This window comes from Dipodomys merriami, unplaced genomic scaffold (assembly GCF_024711535.1).
Source record: "Dipodomys merriami isolate MVZ:Mamm:240054 unplaced genomic scaffold, mDipMer1.0.p SCAF_7, whole genome shotgun sequence".
In the NCBI taxonomy this organism is placed as follows: Eukaryota; Metazoa; Chordata; class Mammalia; order Rodentia; family Heteromyidae; genus Dipodomys; species Dipodomys merriami.
Window position 1 is genome coordinate 1,881,037 of NW_027206290.1, and position 13,035 is coordinate 1,894,071.

The 13,035-nt window shown below is 37.7% G+C and overlaps 1 pseudogene; it reads left to right on the forward strand.

Moving 5' to 3' along the window:
- The first annotated feature begins 12,147 nt into the window (after positions 1-12,147).
- Positions 12,148-12,262, forward strand: LOC138817394 (small nucleolar RNA SNORA40; annotated as a pseudogene).
- Positions 12,263-13,035: the final 773 nt, after the last annotated feature.

Here is a 13,035-nt window from a genome sequence, read left to right on the forward strand (position 1 = left end):
CCCAGCTCCCTCACTCCAACTGGTTTATTTTAATATCATCATTGCAAGAGTTTTTAATTTCCAGTATTTCCTCCTTTCCTTCCCAGGTTCTACTCTAAGGTCTATGATAATTATTGTAACAGACCTTAACTCCCTTATTTTCCTTTTCTTCCATTTTATTTAATTGGAAAAGCCAGTGCTCTGCTTGCTCCATACTGTGCTCAATCAGCCTGGAAACCAGCTTCTGGAGACATAATGTTGTTGTCTTACTTTGAGTTTACATCCACAGATCTCAAATGAGGTCTCAAAACCATCCACTCATCTTGTGTAACTTCTTTCATACTTTATATTCTTACCCTGGGGTTGTTTTCACTCCCTTGTTTATATTATCCTCCAACATTAGCCTGCCCCCCTTTCCTGCCCATCCCTTCCCTTCCTTTTTGTGTTGGTCACGGGCTTTAACTCAGGGCCTGGGTGTTGTCACTGACCTTTACTGTTCTAGGTTAGTGCTCTACCATTTTGAGCCACAGCTCCACTTCTGGTTTTCTGCTGGTTAATTGGAGCTAAGAGTTGCACAAACTTTCCTGCCTGGGCTGACTCTGAACTGCGATCCTCAGCTTTCAGCCTCCTGAGTGACAAGGATACAGGTGTGAGCCACTAGTGCTTGGCTTAGCCTGTCCTTTCTATCCCCCTGTGGTGAATTTACCAACTTTCTGAGGAAATAAGAATGATCAATATACAATGAAGTCATAGCTCTACTATCTATTTCTAGTGCATCCTTATCCCTAATATCTGCTATTTTTTTCCTCCCACAACCCTGGACTGCTCTTACTGTTACCTAAAACCTAACCCTTCTACTTATCACCTGATACATCCTCTACAAATTTCCCATGCTGGCCCTTGGTTTCTTTTCCTCTTAATCAGAAATGGATTGCAATACTCTAATTGGGACCAAATGCTTGTTTTTTTCTTGTTGTTATTGTTGGCTTGCTTGAGTTCTTTAGCTTTACGTATTGTTGATTATTATAGTGAGAGTACTAAATAACTAAAGGAAGCATGCGTGGGTTTGGTTAGCCCATCAAAAGATGACTTTGGCAACTAGGACAACCCAACATCATTCAATGTTTATGAAGCCTCAATAAAGGCAAAAATAGGTGGTAAAGAAGAGCAGGGGTAGTGATGGAGGTGGAAAGAGAATATATCTGTGCTTCTCAAATGTTCAGACAACTGTCCGTGCACCTATATCTCAATCACACAGTATTCTTTCCCCACAATTGTCTAGCATTTGTGGGAAAGTACATGAATTATCTCCTCCCTTCTACAGCTCCTATTGTCTTTTAAAAATAGGATCTGCACTTCTACTCCTTCCCACAGTTATTATCTTGATGTAGAAGGCAGAGAGAGTTTAAAGGTCTTTTCTCACTGGGACCTTGAAGAACTCATTTTCAGAATTTATGGGAAAGAAGATCTTCTGTTTTCAGTCTGATGCATGTATTTCCATTTCCTGACCTTTCCAAACATGACCTTTCAGAGAGACATTTGTTGGGAGTGGGAAATAATATGAACAACTCAAACTTTTTATCATATTCGGTCTCAAAATTGACCTGGTCATCTCTCAAAAGACAGTGATGACAGGTTCATTCATTGTGGGGAATTTCTGATGCCAAAAATCTTCACAAAACAATTCTTAGAAAGATCTGAATTATATCTCATCTTTTCCAGGGTTAATAGCAATTTATGTGCTGGTACTGGGGTTTGAACTCAGGGTTATGAGCCCTCAATTTTTTTTCTTTTACTCGTAGCTGAGGCTCTACCGCTTTAGTTACACCTCCAGCCTTGACATTTTGGTGGTTAGTTGGAGATAAAATCTTTAGCTCCTAGCTCAGTTCATTCATAAATTCACTTAACAGATGTCTAATAACTCTATTAGCAGACATTAACTCTGACTCTTTAACATCTACTTCACTACATAACAGTATAAGTGTTAGAATAATTTTATCCTTCCTTGAAAGGTATATTTACAAACTGGCCTGTCTAAGCTAATATAGACCAATATGGGGAATTTTTTTTCCTAAGATTTCTGGAAAACAACTAGACTTGACATGAACAAGAAAGCATGTCAAATCCCTTTCTCTGTGACCAAACAACATTCATATCCCCTAAAAGAACAATCTTAAGATAAAAGCACATGTGATTGATTAGATGCATAATTTTAACTGATGGAGTGAGAAGGGACAGTACTTGAGTGTTAGCTGATGACAGACTGTAATGTGTCACACTGGGAAGTAATGGAGAGCCTATAGGTGATCATAGAACTAGAACAGGCTCAGTAGGAAGGAGAGAAGGAGTTCAGAGAGAAGATGGGAGTAACAGACTTGACCCCACATGGAGTAAGGGATAGGTCTTATAAAGCACATTAAAATATATGCCCAAGTACCTTATAAAGACAGTGTTTGTTGAATGGTGTAGTGTAACTCTTTCACTTTAATGTTGAGAAAATAGAGAACCTAGAAGGTTAGCTAACTTATGAAAGGTCATAAATTAAACTCATAACACAGCTTGGTCTAAAATGTAGATCAGATTTTTAATCAGTTGTTTATTTCTTCACACTAATTGGTGTAATTTAGAAGTTACCAATTTTACCTAAATATTTAAATTACTTTGGAATTTTAGAAACCTTTAGAGGCCCAATTTCACCCCCAGAAACTTCATTAAATTGCACAGGGATGAAACATGGACACAATTTAAGAACTCCCTAGGAGATCATAATGCGCAGGTGAGAGAGATGCTATGAATTAGATGTTTGTCACTTCCAAAACTCATGTTGGAAGTTGCTGCTGAGACAGTACTAAGAGGTAGAACTTTTAAAGAGGAAGTTGGAGTCAAACCCTAATTAGATCAGTATCATTTCCATGGAAGCAGGTTTCTTATAAAAGGATGAGTTCATCCCCCTTTTGCCATTCTCTCTCAGCCTCTCTCTGCCATTCTTCCTTGGAATAATAGTAAGAAGGCCCTTGACAGATGGTGGACCTTGGTTTTGATTTTTTTCAGCACCTAGAACATAAGCCAATACATGTATGTTCATGATAACTTATGAAAAATAAATTCACTTGTTAACAATTTATTAACAGTAAATAAGCTGATTCCCTTGTAGGATTATGTCCTATAATATCTGACACATTCTCTGTTTTTGTGTTTTTAAAACTGAAAGCTTCCAAGAGCAAATCAAATTACTTCTTTATCACCTTGTTGCTACTTTCCTTGGTCTCTCACATTCTAGGTAAGTACTCTACCACTTAGCTACATCCTAGCTCCCAGAGCTTTTAATATATAATTGACAGCTTCTCTAACTTTATCTGGGCTTGAAATATAAGACCAATCAGAGAAATCCATATATACACTCAGCCAGTCGTGTGCTTGCTTCTAGTTAACACATGGCTGTACTTGTTTCTAGCTATCCTGACTCCAGTTTCCATATATCAGCAACCTTCAGTCAGGCCTTGCCTCTCCTTCGTTTCCTTCTATTGTACAGATTTTCCATTTTTCTGCCCATGTTTGAGTCTTTTTTTGAAATACCAGAGAGGTGTTTAACTGTTTTATTATAGCAAGTCCTGAATAAATAGCTTTCCTTGCTTTCAGTGGGTTTATCTCACTGACAGCTAACAAATTCATAGAAGAGATATTTTTCTAAGAATTTTCTGATTGTTCTTTAAATGATTGTTGGAACTATGAGGTTCTTCTCAGCGATGATATCATTAATTTTGGATCTATAAAGTGTACTTTCTGGATTTGCAATAGGGACCTTTTATTTTCCTGGTCATGTCCTCAATGTTGGTGATCACATCAACTTCCCCTGAGGATTAGTCTTAGATGCCACAAAGCTATGTCCCTAAACTCATACACAATGTATATACAACACCTATACAAGTGCAGATCTAGAATGGATATGGTTAATTTGATGAAGATAGATAGAACACAGGATAATTAAAGACTAAGTCAAAATACACTTTGGCAGTATCTTCTGTTGGATTTGGCCTTTAAACTAATCTAACTAGTGCCAGATCCATGAACTTGAGATTTTTGCTAGACTTGATTTAGTTAGTAGATAAAACTTTGTTATACTCTAATTTCATTCTTCTTCCATTTGATACACTTGTGACTCACAACAACTAACCAAAAAAAATCGTACACTATAATCAAACAGGATTCATTCCAGGAATGCAAAGCTAGTGCAACATATGTTAAGTCAGTAAATGTAATTCAGCACACCAACAGCAGCAAGAACAAGAACCACATGATAATCTCAATAGATGCAGAAAAAGCATTTGACAAGAGTTAGCATCTTTTTATGATGAAAGCGCTGGAGATGCTAGGAATTCATGGGACATTCTTCAATATAATAAAGGCTGTAGATGATAAAACTACAGCCAGCTTTATATTTGATGGTGAAAATCTAAAACCATTTTCTCTAATATCAGGAACAAGACAAAGATGTCCACTCTCTCCATTCCTTTTCAGCATAGTATTGAAATTCCTAGCAAGAGCAGTAAGGCAAGAGAAAAGCAAAAAGGGATGCAATAGGGAAAGTAAAACTCTTCTCTTTGCAGATGATATGATTCTGTATTTAAAGAATCCTATAGATTCCTCCTTCAAGTTAACTTGAGTGGATACTAAACTTTGGCTAAGTAGCAGGACATAAAATCAACCCATAAAACCCAGTAGCTTTTATGAATGCCAGTAATGAGAAGATCAAGACTGTAACCAGCAGAACAAATCTATTTTTAATAGCCTCAAAAATACCCACGAATTAATTTAACCAAAGATGTGAAAGATCTCTATTGTGAAAACTTTAAAAATCTGAAAAAAGAAATGGAAGCAGATCTAAGGAAATGGAAAAACCTTCCATGTTCCTGGATTGGAAGTATTAACATTGTGAATATAGCAATACTGTCCAAACAATTTACAAACACAATGAAATATCCATCCAAATACCAACAACATTTTTCAATGAAGAAGAGAAAGCATTCCAAAAATTCATGTGGAATAACATGAATAGTAAAAACAATCCTTAGCAGGAAGAACAGTGTTGGAGGAATGTCAATATCAAACTTCAAACTCTATTACAAAGCTATAGTAATAAAAACAGCTTGGTACTGGCACAAGAATAGGCCAGAGGACCAATGGAACAGAATAGGAGACCTAGAAATGAACCCACAGGACCTATAGCAACCTAATAGTTGATAAAGGAGTAAAAAACACAGGTTGGAAGAAAGCATCCTCTTCAACGAATGGTGCTGGCAAAATTGGCTACTATATATGCAGAAAACGGGAACTTATTCTTTCTCCTTTTTATTTGTTAACAATATGATCAAGTGTAAAGCAGCATATATTTTCATTTACTTGGTTCTAAGTTCATGTTCATGTCTTTCTGAAGACATTCAAGTAAGTGCTGCAAATATTCTTCAGCCTCTGCAACAGCAAGCTTGATATGCAACCCTTATATTTCTACAACTGTTAAGAGATGTCATGACAGCAAGCATTCAGAAATTTCTCTTCTTGTTGTTAATACAAAATGATCAATTATGCTCTTTGCAGGTGGTAAATGGTGAAGGACTGATTTTCCATCAGACCAAGTTCAAGGCAGTGGAGGTTGCCATTGAATTGAAGTATTCTTTTGCTCTGGTCCCTTCCTTGCTAACTTTAACTCATTGCTGTGCAACTAATGGCCCTATCATTTACCCAGTGTCTCATTCACAGAGTTTTCTGATTTATAAGATGCCTAATAACTTGTTAATTTTTTTTGTTACAGCCATATAGCAGCCAGGACATTTCAACCTCTTCCAGGAACTAGGGGTTAAATGATCTGACTTGAAATTATTACAGACAGATGGAGGAAAATATTGCATGGATTTTGTACACTCCAAGCAAAGGTGATAATAATGCCAATTAGGCAGTATATTGGAAGTGCTTCTTAGAAGTTGCTATAGGGATTTTTTTGCATTACACTTATGTGTCTGTTGATCTGATAGTGGGGCATAGTAAGTCCATGACCTTTGCATAATAGAACTTCAAGTACATAGCAACTCAGCGTTTACAGGCTGCTGTCATTAACAAAGGCTATCTACTTATGGTTAGGGTAAAAAATCAGTTTCTCCAAGAGAAAATAATAATGACATATAGAGATTGTCAACTTTAGGGGAAAACTAGCACCATGTTTGCCAACATTTAATAGACTACCAGAAAGTCAAATGCAAGTCCTACTTGTTTTTGTTTTGTTTTTTTTTGGTCCGGTCGTGGGGCCTGAACTCTGGGTCTGGGCGCTGTCCCTCAGCTCTTCAGCTCAAGGCTATCGCTCTACCACTTGAGCCACAGTGCCACTTCCGGCTTTTTTCTTTTTGCTTATGTGGGGCTGAGGAATCCAACCCAGGGCCTCGAGCATGCAAGGCAAGCGCTTTACCACTGAGCCACCTTCCCAGCCCCTGCAATTCCTACTTGTATCTAAGCTGTTTAACTTGCAAAATGAACACTTGAAATCTCAGGAAAAAACTTTACTGCAAAATGGCCAATTTTTAAGTACCACCGAGTAAACCAACCAATATCTTTATACATGGCTGCACTTCTTAGGCATAGTATAACAGGCTTAAGAGGCAAAGACTAAATGATCATGGGGCCTGGTGGTTTCATATACAAGGGTAGTTAATTGTGTTGGATAGAAATAACTTCCTAGTAAAATAACTTTCTGCTAAAACATCTTTTGCCAAGTTTCTCCCTTACTTATCACACCTGAAGCATCACTACCATAAAAGACATATGGTAGATGGAAAGTTTTAGACACTTCTTCAAGGATTCATGTCATGACTGAAGAGAACATAGAGGAAGTAAAAAGTAATTGCTTACATTTAAATCAGTAGGAATTTTGGAGTGTAAACTTCTTTATCTCCAGTTTTATCTAAGGCAGGAGAGTTGAATTTTTATAGACTACAAAGAGGAAAAAAACAAACCCCAACTTTTCAACTCTCTGCAATAAGTGATTTTACTTTTATTATAAGGTTTTTTAAAAAAATACGTATTTTATTGTAAAGACTGTACAGAGGGGTTACAGTTACATGAGTAAGGCAATGAGTACATTTCCAATTGAACATTGTTACCCCCTCCTTTGTTTTCCCCCTATCATTCCTTCCCTCCCCATCTCCCCAACTCCTCCTTCCCCCCAGGCCCTCACGCCCGAAGATGTAAAGTTCATTTTTAACATAATGTCTTGTACATCTCATTGTTACAGTGTGTCATCCTGTATCCTCATTTAGCATTTTGTTATTTCCCTTCCCCTCTCCAAATTAGAAAAATGTCTATATAAGATTCAGGGCACCAGAATCAGATACAGTGAAAACAAAGGTTATACCATAGGTGAAGAACATACAAGAGAAACAAAAAAAAAAAGTCACATAGTACATTTTAAATATGTTAAAAACAATAGCAAGAAAGAAAAAAAACCACTTGGATCCCTATCTTGGGGTTCATTTCACTTAACATCATCTTATATGGTCATATATACATAGCTTTGACCTTTTCTGCTTGCCCTGGATTTATATTAGTTATTGCAAATAAGGGAAACCATGGGACCTATGTTTCTTTGGGTCTGGCTTACTTCACTTAATATAATTTTTTCCAAATCTTTCCATTTCCTAACAAATGGGGCGATGCCATTCTTTCTGATGGAGGTATAGAATTCCATTATATATACCACATTTTCCTGATTAATTCATCTACTGAGAGACATCTGGGTTGGTTCCATATCTTAGCTATGGTAAATAATGTTGCAATAAACATAGTTGTGCTGGTAGCCTTAGTATGGTCTTGTTTGTGATCATTTGGGTAAATGCCAAAAGTAGGATTGCTGGGTCACAGGGGAGCTCTATGTGGAGTCTTTTGAGGAACCTCCATACTACTTTCCAGAGTGGTTGAACAAGTTTACACTCCCACCAACAATGCAGTAGGGTTCCCTTCTGTCCACATCCCTTCCAGCATCTGTTGTTAATAGATTTCTTGATTGCCATTCTAACTGGGGTGAGGTGAAATCTTAATGTTGTTTTGATTGCATTTCTTTTATGACTTGAGAAGTTGATCATATCTTCATATGTCTATTGGCCATTGTTATTTCCTCTTCAGAGAAGTTTCTCTCTCTCTCTCTCTCTCTCTCTCTCTCTCTCTCTCTCTCTCTCTCTCTCTCTCTCTCTCTCTAATTGTGAAAATACCATACAGAGGGGTTACAATTACACGGGCAAGATAGTGAATGCATTTTTTCCAATGCAAAACATTTTAATAGGTTGTCAAATATACAGTTTGAATACATTTCTTATCAAGCATTGTTGTCTCCTTCTTTGTTTCCCCATACCATCCTTTCCCCTTTCGAACCCCCATCCCGCCTGCCAAAGTTGTAAAGTTCATTTTTCGACATAACATCTTGTAAATCTCATGGTTGCAATGGGTCCACCTGTATCCCTATTTAAACAGCTTGTTTTTTCCCTTCCCCTCCACAAATTATATCCACATCAAATGCAGTGAAAGCAGGAGTTATACCCTGGGGGAGGTACATACAAAGCAACAAAGAAATCATCTTATAAATATGTTGGGAACAATTGCAAGAAAGAAAAAATCATTTGAACCCTTATGTTGGGGTTCATTTTGCCTAACATCAACTTGTCTGACAGTTTCTGTTTGTCTCAGACATATGCTAGTTTTTGAAAATAAGGGAAACCATGGGACCTATGTTTCTTTGGGCCTGGCTTACTTCACTTAATATAATTTTTTCGAAGTCTTTCCATTTCCTAACAAATGGGTGCAATGCCATTCTTTCTGATGGAGGCATAGAATTCCATTGTGTATATATACCACATTTTCTTGATCCATTCATCTACTGAGGGGCATCTGGGTTGGTTCCATATCTTAGCTATGGTTAATAACATAGTTGTGTTGGTAGATTTAGTATGGTCTTGTTTGTGATCATTTGGGTAAATGCCCAAAAGTGGGATTGCTGGGTCATAGAGGAGAAGTTTCTCTGTAAGTCTTTAGGCCATTTATTTATTGGGCAGTTGTTTCCTTGAAGATTTGTTGTTGGGGGATTTAATTTTTTAAGTTCCAGGTATATTTTAGATATGAGACCCTTGTCTGTTGTATGGCTAGTGAAGATCTCCCTATCCGTGGGTTTTCTATTGATCTTGCTAGCTGTGTCCTTTGCCATGCAGAAGCTTTGCATTATTATAACCTTTATAATGGTATGCTTTAGGATTTAAAATAAAATGTAAATAAAGCTCATAATTAAGAATCTCGATAAGATGTATTACTAGTATGTGGCAATTTAAAAAAGAATGTAGTACATCTTGATGGAGAAATTAGAAAAAAATTTTATACCACATTCTCTAAAGGGTAGAATAAGTAAATGATCTTTGATGAATTGGATTAAGAATAAACTACTTGGTACCTTATAAGTTCAGATAAATTTAGGAACATGTGTGCTACAGAAATAAATTTATAAATATAAGAGAAAGAATGCAAAAGCAGAGGTGATAATCAAATTATATGTAGATATACCAGCTGATACAAGCATATATCAACTGGACATCAGATATGATTATTCGGTTTCTTTGCCACATTAACTGAGAAATATTTTGAATGTAATTACAGTATTTCATGAGCAAGATATGCGTAGCAGTGTTGGTTTCAGTAGTGGCTCCTTTTACACTAAGAAACTAAAAATGTGGCTCTCTATTAGTGCATGAAGAGCAATACATTTACTTAATCTAATATGTATTAGATGTTAGATCACTATTGAAAGAAATGAATTGGCCCTATATTTTCTACCCTTGGGCGCTATCTAGGCTACGTTGTTAAGAGAATAAAGCAAGCCATGCACCAGTGGCTTACACCTGTAACCTTAGCAATTGAGGAGACTAAGATCTGAGGATGGTGGTTAGAAGCCAGCCAGGTAGTAAAGTCCCACAAGACTCATCTCTAATTAGCCACCAAAAAAAGCCAGAAGTGGAACTGTGGCTCCGGTGGTAGAGCATTAGTCTTGAGCAAAATAGCTCAGGGACAGCACCCAGATCTGAGTTTAAGCCTCAGGACCAGCACACACAGACACAGACACAAACTGACACACACACACACACACACACACACACACACACACACACACACACACACACACAGAATAAAGCAAGAGATAAAAGTATTTAAAAATGTATTTTGTTTTTGAGCATGAGAACTTTGCAAGGAAACATGCCACACGTCACTGTTAATCCTTGAAGGTAAGGTTGAAAGAAAGAAAAAGAAGTTATTATGTTTGTATTGTTTTATTTCAGCAAGTTTGTCTAACACTGTGTGTGTGTGTGTGTGTGTGTATGTGTGCTAGTCCGGCTCATGTAACTATAAACCCTCTGTACAGTATTTTTTTTTTTTTGCCAGTCATGCTGTCCCTCAGCTCTTCAGCTCAAGGCTAGCTCTCTACCACTCGAGCCACAGTGCCACTTTGGTCTTTTTCTGCTTATGTGGTGCTGAGGAATGGAACCCAGGGCTTCACACATGCAAGGCAAGCACTCTACCACTGAGCCACCTTCCCAGTCCCCCTCTGTACAGTATTTTTACAATAAAAAACATATTAAAAAGAATGAAAAAGCAAATAGCAAATACACTGAAGAATATGAGTTAAATGAATGGAATAAATACTCTTGCCTAGGGTTAACTGCTTTAATGACACAATTGTAAAGCCTTAGTGATTTAACACAGTAAAGGTTTAGTTTGTGTTCACATCACAGTCCAACATAAGTTGGTTGAGGGACTTTGGCCCACCAGAATTCTGAAACATAAATAACTTCCATTTCATGGTGCTGCCACCTTCACTATCTTAGATCCCTGTGGAACGGGAGGAGGAAGCACAGGACTTTGAGTGTGGAAGATGTTTATGGGCCAGATCTGGAAGCAGTACAGACCATTTTTGTCCATTCTATTGATGCAGAACTTAATTACAGGATGCCAAACTATCAGTTGAGGAGGCCAAGAATGCTGATGCTGCATAGCTGTGTTCCCAGTATGAAAAAGGGAGAAGGGTTGGTGAGCTGTGCTAGCTTCTGCCACAGAAGGGTGCTTGGAAGAGACCTCCTGCCTGGCACCATGCTATATGATCAGGACCTACAGAGAGAATATGTGTACAAATCGAATCTTCCAAAGAATACACATTAGTTTCATGTTGTTTTAAAAATATTCAACATGGGGCTGGGAAGGTGGCTCAGTGGTACAGTGCTTGCCTTGCATGCTTGAGGCCCTGGATTCGATTTCTCAGCACCACATAAGCAGAAAAAAAAAGCCGGAAGTGGCGCTGTGGCTCAAGTGGTAGAGCGCTAGCCTTGAGCTGAAGAGCTGAGGGACAGCACCCAGGCCCAGAGTTAGGCCACCATGACCGGACCCCCTCCCCACCTCTCCCCCAGAAAAAAGTTCAACATGGCCAGGTACCAGTGGCTCACAGCTAGAATCTCAGGAGACTGAGATCTGAGGATCCAATTTGAGGCTAGCCTGGGCAGGAAAGTCTGTGAGTCTCTTATCTCCAATTAGCTATCAAAAAAGCAGCAAGTGGAGCTGTGGCTCAAGTAGAGCACTAGTAAAAAAGCCGAGGGACAATGCCCAGGCCTTAAGTTTAAGCGCCAGGACCAACAATATCCCCTCTTCCCTCAAAAAGGAGTTTAACCTGTCAGTATAGAAGAGATTGTATGACTGGAAAGTGAGAATCTTGTAGGCTAAGAATGTGTTGAGCTCGTTTATTATAGACCTCCATATACAATGCACATATTTAGCTGTGGAAAATCACTCCAAGTTTCACAATAACATCTTACACTTGTGATATCTTTGGGATGTCCATTCTATTTTTACTTTTTTATCTGTTTTCTTTCTATTTGACATTTTAAGACAGCTCAGGGATTATATCCTTCAGAGACTTTTACTAATTTAGCCTGGGAAGGATCAGACTCGAAGTACACACTCTCAGTATCAGTATTCCACCCCCACTCTTCATTGTACACTGCGCTGTATTATAACAGCTATCTCTGAACCTCAGACACTGTGCATAGTGAGTGAAAAAGCTGTATATGTCAACAGTTCTTAGTGAGACAATTAATAATTTGTATATTGACTCATAAAAATAAATTATAGTTAACAGGTACAAACAGTAAATTTTCTTTTGTGACCCAGAACTCATTTTTGAGTATGAGTTTTGGTACATGTAAGAAGGAACCCCCACCATAATTTATGTCTTTAACATAAAATTATGTCTTTATATACAGCCACAAACACATATAAAATTCTAAGATTTAAAGTATATAAATACATATACGGTTCTAACATTTAAAGTAACTAATACCCAAAAGCTTTTTGTTTCTTAGTGATTATATATCTGAGAATCAGCTGTGAGTTGATGGCTTATGCCTGTAATTATAATTACTCAGAAGGCTGAGATCTGAGGATCTTGGTTTGAACACAGCCCAGGCAAATAAACCTATTCTACTTTATCTCCAGTTAACCAGTGAAATGCTACAAGTGGAGGTGCAGCTCAAGTGGTAAAGCACTAGTCTTGAGGGAAAAAGCTAAGGAAGAGGATAAGGCATGACTTCTGGGAAACAAATATTCTAACCTTAACATATACTTCCTTAATGACTTTTGGCATGCTTATAGTATATGTCTATAGCTTGGAAGGAGAAAGATGAGTTGAGGCATAACAGTGGGAAAGGAAAAAATTGGGGAGGGAATAATGAAAAATGGAGAGATTCATGGGTCCTTTCTAGTGCTTTCTGTGCAGCAGTATTTTCTATATGAACTCTGATCATTTTCCTTACATGGTATGCTAGGTGAAAAACTTGCTGATAGTGTATTCCCTTTGGTATTGCAGCAGGATTTGAATGTTCTGGTTGCAAAATTATATATGAATTGAAGCTTCACTGCATCTGACTTTGATTAGTTTGCTGTACAAATGGAGTCAGATGGCTTTATTTTGGAATGACTCATTAGTCCTTC